The following is an 8,283-nucleotide window of genomic DNA, read 5'->3' as shown; positions in this document are numbered from 1 at the left end:
GGAAGAGATAAGGAGATAAGAGAGGTTACAAGATAAAGAGATTCTTCCTAACAACCTAGTCTATCTCCTGGTGCGCGCCATCTCCATTGTGACGTCGTGACAGATGCATTTAACACCTATCAGCCATTACCTTGTCTCCCGCTTATTTTTACATGTCCCGTGTTAGACATGTAACGTGTTTGGTATTGTGTTCGGTATTGTGAGAGTCCTGTATGTAGAATTTATGTTAGAAGGTTAGAGTTGTTAGGAGTCTTGTCTTATCTCTCTATCTCTCTATCTCATGTAACCTCCCATGTAATCCTCTCGATGGTTAGCCAGAGGCTGCCGTACCTTGTACCGAACCACACCCAATCAATATATACATCGCGGGTCTCCCTGTATGGAGATTGAGATGCTTCACCATTGTTGACATCCTGAACTTGGAGTCCACAGGTCCGTGTCCGTGATGCCCATGGAAAGGTATTATCACATTTACTTTTGTAAATTCAATCTTTGTGATCTCTAGGGACTTCCTGATCCTGCTTTCGCCGTACGCATCTCAATTTCCACCTCTAGAACCAAGACAACTTCTAAATCCATTAATACGGGCCAGTTAACATCTGCATGTTTTTACAACAGGAAGGATTGTGATGAACAGTCTAAACTATGCAGGCACTTTTATTCCACAACAAGCGACATCACAAGCTCACAACTACATTAAGTAAGTAAAATAACTTGATGATGATCGTTGTGTCTGGAGATGACGCCGACGTGAGTCGTTTCGCCCTAGGTTAACAAGGCGCCGCGTGGTGTGATGATTCAGGTGGACAATCATCGTAGGCGGCAAGGCGAGACAAAGCTGCGACGACGGCGCCAATGGGGGATCTCATGGCCGGCAGTTTGTGGATGCACATGGAAGCAACTTTCAGTGCCTCCTGCAAATCCATGGACGGATACCGGCCCTGCAGTGCTGGATCTGCCATCCAGCGGAACTGGCTCCTGTCCATCAATCGTGTGGCCTGATCCAACAACAAGCTTCACATCATTCATGGCCAAAATTAACAAGAAACAACAAATATGTGAAGCACGAGCTTGACTATAGTTAACTTACCCATATGACAAGATTCCGATCCTCAGCGATGGCCTGGGCGGGTTCGACGGGCCTCCTTCCGGTGATCAACTCCAGCGCCGCCAAAGCTGTACACGTTCGACTCCATGGTCACCTTCCTCGTAAATGTTGTCTCGGGGGCAATAGCTAGCAGCGGTTCTGGTGACATTGATACACAATTGCTCATCCTCCGCAACTGCTGACCAAGCTCTGCCAATCCATACTGGGATAGCTTTGGGTGGTAGCCATCTCGGAGCAAGATGTCCGAGCTACTCATGGGTTTGCGGTATACCACACCTTTGTGGTGCAGATACTCCAAACCCTTGGCCACACCGACAGCTATATTCACCCTTGTGTTCCAGTCTAGCAGTGCTTTGCCCGGAGACCGATCTGACAGCACAAGGTCGGTCCGGGGGTTAGTTAGTTAAGACAAACTCAAGCGATCGAATCATGAGTATGATGTACCGTAAAAATCTATTAATGTTAGTGCATATTGCATTCTGAAAAATCATTTGGACAAAAAATGATGTACTAGGGGTCGTCGAGCATCCTGTGATCCCATCAGCTCGCGGGCTGCCCGAGGGGTCGTCGGGCGGGCTGCGCAGCCATCGAGGAAGGTGGCGGTGAGGCTCTTCTGCGCCTATGTTCCGTGTGTGGGGCTCCTGGATCTGAGGTCGCGGCTTTAGCGGCGAGGGCGATGCCTTCCTACAGCAGGTGGGATGCTAAGGCACGTCCCCTTGGTCGCGCGAGTGGAGAGGCGGCGGTGGATGCAGGTCATGGCGCGAGAACCATCTCCGTCGGCTCCTGGCGCAAGATCTGAGGATGGTGGCTTCTCTGCGTGCAGCTCGGCCAGCCCCACCTTCCCGGGATTCCAGAGGCCTCTGGTTTGCCGTCTCTGGTGGTTGGATGACATTCTTGGGGCTGGGGACGTTGACCGGGGGAAACCCTTGGCCAGCGGTGATGGCCACGATGTCGATGCTGTTATGGGTGCCATCCTCCTACTTGTATGCGTCATCTAGGTCCGCCCCTTGCTTTCCCTTCCATGCGTGTCCCTAGTGTAAACAAAAAATCCATTAGATTTGGGCAGCAGCTGGTGCCGTCACCTTCGTGAAGGCCTCACCTTTGGACTGTGGGTGGGAGGGGGGAAAGGCTTTCGCGCATGTGTTTGGCCGTTGATGGCGACCAGTGTGCTCTTCAATAGTGCAACAGCTAGCCCAGTGGCAAGTCAGGTTCCCGCTAGAGCTCCGGCTATGTCCTGTGGCGTGGACGCGTGGTGCACTTCTTTTCACTGTTTTTGGTGATTTGTCCGACATCTTGGGTCATGCGCCATGGTTTGTTTCAAAGGTGAGTGCCACGATTTCTAAGGTTGCTTCGCAAGGTAGTGCGCTCGTGCCTGTCATCCTTCCTTGTGCCACCGGTTGGTCCATGTCTATGCATGCTCTGGGGGAGCATCTCCGCCACGCCAATGGTGCGACGCCCTATGAACCAAGGGGAGAGGGCATGCAAACCATCTTCGGAGGTGGGAACAGATAGTGTAACGATGGTATGTGGTCTCGGGGATTTGATGACACATGGGCTTCTTTCGGCGTTGAGCCACCTCCCTGACTTCGTCTCCTCTTCCATACGATCGCGACGTCGGCTGAAGGCATTGTTGTTCAAGCTTCCGAGTTTGTGATGTACGGTGTCTGTTAGGCGGCTCTTAGTTTCTTGTATCTTTCGTGGTTTTGTGTTGTTGTGTGGGTTTCTGGAGCTGTAAGGGCATCATTGAGTTAAGGCCATGCCCCGGCCTTGTTTCTAGAAAAAGGCCTCTTTGATTCACAAGAAATAAAAAATGCGGGAATAGGAACTAAGTAGGAACATAGTAGCATGCCACCTTGAATACAACATGATTGTAAGGGTGTTTGATTATGCATATGAAACATTTAGGATTCTTTCAAAGAGGTTAAGTGAATGAAGAAAATCAATGAAATCTAGTACTTGCAATCATATGAATCAAACAACCAGCTTAGTAAAAGTTCCTAAGGATTAGAATCCTTCAAAATTCCTTTGAGAATCCTTTAAATTAAAGAAGTCCAAAAGTGTAACTTTAGTGACAAGTTGCATATCAAGAAGTAAAGAGAGGTTGCTTAGTCTTCATGCATTGGCCGACGGGTCCACATTTATATTAAAAATATCATCATGTAGTACAATACTTGCTCACACCCATATTAATTGTTGCTGCTTTAGTACAAGTTTGTACTCAAAATAGATTGAAGGGAGTACTAAAGTTATACGGTATGGAAATTAAATTCAGGACACACCTAATGATAATTATTTTGTATTATCAATGTTGATATCATTTCTATAAAGTTGGTCAAACTTTACGAAATTTAACTTCAAATAAATCTTATATGAGGAGTAAAAAGAAACGGTGTGAGTACTTCTTATTTGAGGGAAAAGTTCCAACGTATTCATCAAACATCATGACAACACAAAGAACATCAAAAGTAATATAAATAAATTACATCCATGCCCGTAGACCACCTAGCGACAACTATAAGCATGGGAGGGAGCCGAAGGCATGTCGCCGTCATGGCCCCTCCCGCCTCGTAGTCAGAACAACCTTGTTGTAGCAGACAGTCGAGAAATCGCTGCGCTAAGGATTAAAATGGCCAGCACACCAGAACAACAGATGCCGCTGATGAAGCGAAGCGTAGATCGGAAGTATTCAACCCACAGACACACGAAGATCGGATCCAAGCAGATCCACCAAATTTAAACACCGACCGAATCCCGTAAGATCCGCTAGAAACACACCTCCACAAAGATCTCATCATGCTAGACACACCACCTGGACGAGGGCTAGGTAGGAAAAGCTTATTCCGTCTTTAGGGAGGCGCCGCCTCCCACCTTATTGAATAAGACACAAATCCTAAACAAACAAAAGAAACACATAAAAATGAAGCAGGAGCCCTCCCATCGGCAAGGGCTAGGATCGACCGTACCTCCATGACCCTAAGGCCATTGCAAACAAGACGAATCAGCATCGCTGCCAGCAAGAGGCGGAGAAACCCTGGCCGCTTGGGAGTCGCCGTGGGGAGGAGAAAAATGGTTATAGTACTCGTACTAAGTTTTACCTCGAATAACAGATCCCACCTGCACTCCTTTACCTTTGTTGCATTTGTACTAGCTGCCTTTTTCATCCCCCCTTTTCCCTTTTCTTCTTGCAACACACGACTACGGACTACTAGAAGAAGAATCGACAAAATCACTAAAGAATAAATCGGAGGTCAAATTAACATTTTGGAAGATATGCATGGCAAGATTAGCGGTTAAGGTCGGATATTAGTATCACTATTGTATAACTAGCACACGGGCCCTCGCAATGCCAAGACACTATTTACATTATGCAGTGCCTTGTGTCTCATGCCTGCAATGGGTCCCGCTGTGACGAAATCGTGTGGTGCATGACCCTCCCCCTATGTTATTATGTACACGTCGACTGCCGAATATGACTCACACAAATCATTTCCTCCTTGTTGTGCACTGTATAGCACATGTGGGTGCTCGAATCTTGAAGCCGACAGAGCCAGGAGCAGGTGTCATAGGGTTCAACATAATTGTTTTGACCCTTAATGACGATTACGAGTTTAACATGAAATGATCCATTTCCAAAAGTAGTCTATCGCCGGTGTACAACTTACATACCAAGAATAAGTAAATAGTGTTAGCTTTAGCAACAACTTTTCTTTTTTGAGAAAGAATAAGAGAGGTTGTCTAAACTTTATCCATTGACTGGCGAGGCCACTCGTCATTAATGTCCCTATAGTACGATAATTTGCAAACCAACAAAAAATCAAAATGGATTGCTTAGTCTTCATGCATTGACGTGATGGGAAAAATCTATAGAGCATAGTACGCCTTCCATTGAGATTTTTTCTTAGAAAGAGAGCACATGCATGCATTGACTGACCGAGAAGATTTGTCGGTCATTGCTTGCTTGATGGACGGAAAAAATATACGAAGGTTTCCTTCCGTAGTACCAACTTTTAATGCCATCTACTCCTTGTGAAAAAGAGAGCATATACATGAAGAAATCTCTCACAACATGTTGACATCATCTGATTAATCACTAATTTCAATTTCTAAAATGTTTTATTTTAAAATCATTAATTTGATTAATGATCCATTTTCATTGCTGACCAAGGCGGCCCGCAAGTCCGCCCCAGCCACCGGTGGTGTGAAGAAGCCCCATCAATTCCACCCCGGCACCGTCGCGCTCCGGGAGATCCGCAAGTATCAGAAGAGCACGGATCCGCAAGCTCCCCTTCCAACGTTTTGTCCGGGAGATCGCCCAGGACTTCAAGACCGACCTCCGCTTCCAGTCCTCCGCCGTCTCTTCCCCGCAGGAGGCTGCCCAGGCCTACCTGATGGGGCTCTTGGAGGACACCAACCTCTGCTGCCGGTCCTTGTGTTCCTCTTTCCTGCTTGCGCGTGAGACGCCACAGCCTCCAATTCCATGAGAGCGCGGTTAACCAGCAAAACGAACCCTTGAAAAGACTATTTGGTCTTATCACGTCGTCACCGGCGGGGAGGGAATCACCTGAGAAAAGTTTGAAAGTAATTGGTGACTGAGGACTCTCTGGTCTCAGCTGACGCACGACACCTCAGTCTCACTACGGGTGGCTTGTGGCCAGTGTGCCGAAAACGGAAACCAGCAACAGCCTGCAAGCGCGTCTACCCGGTCACTTTGCCGAAAACTGAAACCACCAACGACCAGCAAGCGTGTTTCCTCGGTCTCTTCTGAGTTGAATAGTCATCGTGGTTGCAGCTTGACCATTGACTTCTACAAAAGCATCCAAGTTATATAAAGTCTTTTTTAAAGATTTGTATATGATCACGTACAGATAAATATAGGCGTATTTTAAATATATATAGATTCATTCATTCATTTTGATTCGTACGTAGTCTATATTAGAATCTCTAAGAAGGCTTACATTTAGAAATGGAGGGAGTATTTTACAGACTGATGCTTGAGTTTAGCTAGTACTGCTATGCTACAGAGTGCATCCCGCAAAAAGATATAGGTGTTTGAAGTTTGAACTGATGATCTTTATGTGTTAAAAAAACTGATGATCTTTGTACATAACCGTCCAATTTCGGCGGGGGCGACGGCCCTCAACAACCGTGACAAGAAGATCAAGCATCATAGTCTCTACTCCTAAAGGAGCAATTGATAGTCTCGCTTCCGGGTTTTTTTAGTCCCACCTCTCACGGTTTATTTTGGTACCTCCTCCCACCTCTGATTAAGCCACCACAAACCGAAAAAACCTCCTCCTGGGGCCCGAACCCGCACCTATCCACATGCGACCCTCAATAGACGTGCGAAGATTAACCTGTGACAAAAAAACCTGCGACGGTTAACCAGCGACAAAAAAACCGTGCGCCCGCGTAGGAGCGACGAGTCCTGTTATCGAGCGAGGTCTCCCTTCGTGGCCGTCCCTTCTCACACCCCAGCCCACGCACGCACCAAAAAAACCAGCACGCACAAAACACCTCTCCTCTTGATCCCCTGGTGCGATCTTGCTGGCACCGTCGCCTTCGCGGATCCGCCGCCGCAACCACTCAGACGCCTCGATCTTCTTGGATCCGCCACCGCCGTCACCGCGGAACCCCTCGGACGCCTCCGCCTTCGTGGGTCCATTGTTGTCGTCGCGGATCCACCTCTTCCTCCTCCGTTGCCGCCCCTTCGCCCACCTGCCGGCATCGAGCTCATCTAGCGCGCCTGCCTGGTCGAGGCCCCCGATTCGTGGGCCGCCGCCGCCGGGGCAGGGCGTGTCTGCGGCCGCGGCACAGGCCGCAAGGAATTCGGGATTGGCGTCCCTCGCTACCGCCGACGTACGTCCAGGATCGACGCCCTCGCACTCCCAAAGGCGTGGCGTCATCCCGTTCCCCTGCCGCGGTGCCGCCTCTGCCGTGCCCGCGGCCGCCGCAACGACGCCCCAGCACGTCTCCCACTACCTCGCGCACAGCCCGAGGGTGGCGTGGGAGGCGCTCTCCGCCGCGGCGCCCGAGGGCCACGTCGACGACGTGCTCCTCTCCCTCACCAGGAACCCCAACCCCTCCCCCTCATCCGCCGAGACCGTTGCCAAGAATTCGCACAGCTTCTTCCACTGGTCCGCTGCCTCGTCGCCATCGCCCCACTCGCTCCGCTCCTACTGCCTCCTAGTGCACCTCCTCGCCCGCGCGGCCCTCGTTAGCCACGCCTCCGTCCTCCTCCAGGCCACCATCACCAGGTACTCCTCCTCGCCGTCTTCGCATTTCCTGGATGCCTTCTTTGCGACCTACGAGGATAGCGGCACCGCCGTGATGGCCCGCAGCCTCCACCTCCTGGTGCACGCCTACGCGTAGCTCCGCCTCCCGGAGGAGGCTCTCGAGGCCTGCCGGTACCTGGCGATCCACCGCATGCTCCCTTCACTCTCCGCCTTGAACGCCCTGCTGCACGCGGCGCAACGCACCGGAACTGGGAGGTGTTCGAGCTAATGACGATGAAGTGGGTGTACGCCAGCCAGGCCACCATTGAGTTTGTCATCGGCGTGCTGAGCCGGAAGGGCACACTTGCCAGGATGCTGGGCATGGTGGAGGAAGAAGGTCGTCTTCTATGGAGCACGCGCAACATCCCCTACCACCTCCTACTCGTGCCCTATTGGTAAGGAGCACACCCTGCACTTTACAGTTAAGTCTGGCCAGTATGACCGCATCCTCGTTGGTATTAACTCACAATTCTAGCATTTCCTAATGTGTATTTGGTGTTTTCTAAATTTTCAGTTGTCTAAGTATGCAACTGACTAAAGTTAAATTCTATAGAGCTTCCACTCTATCTTATTCTAGGCATGCTTTGCAGGGTAGTGAGTGTAGGCAGCTGGTTGTTTGGTTCACAAAGAATTGTGACTACTAAGGAAAAACATTGGTCTCCCTGTTGTAGTATGTCCAGCTTTAGCTGGTCTTAGAGCAGGTTTAATAGCTCTAAGTTACTCCAGCAACAAAGAGATGTTTGAGGCTGCATCTCCTGGACATGATTATTCTTCACTATTACCTCCCATCGGTAGGAGTGAGGCAGATGGGAGATGACCTGATAGAGATGATGTTGAACTAGCAATTCTAGAAGATGACCTCGTTGGGGCGGTAAGTACCATGTCTCTGTTTGTTAGTTACTG

The 8,283-nt window shown here is 49.6% G+C and overlaps 2 pseudogenes; one reads left to right on the top strand and one right to left on the bottom strand.

The window, feature by feature from the left end:
- Positions 1-233: 233 nt before the first annotated feature.
- LOC123045299 (probable serine/threonine-protein kinase PBL7) lies at positions 234-1,496 on the bottom strand (annotated as a pseudogene).
- A 3,720-nt stretch (positions 1,497-5,216) lies between these two features.
- Positions 5,217-5,697, top strand: LOC123045239 (histone H3-4-like; annotated as a pseudogene).
- The last annotated feature ends 2,586 nt before the right edge of the window (positions 5,698-8,283 follow it).

This window comes from Triticum aestivum, chromosome 1A, assembly GCF_018294505.1.
Source record: "Triticum aestivum cultivar Chinese Spring chromosome 1A, IWGSC CS RefSeq v2.1, whole genome shotgun sequence".
Taxonomy (NCBI): Eukaryota; Viridiplantae; Streptophyta; class Magnoliopsida; order Poales; family Poaceae; genus Triticum; species Triticum aestivum.
This window is presented reverse-complemented; position numbering and strand designations above follow the sequence as displayed.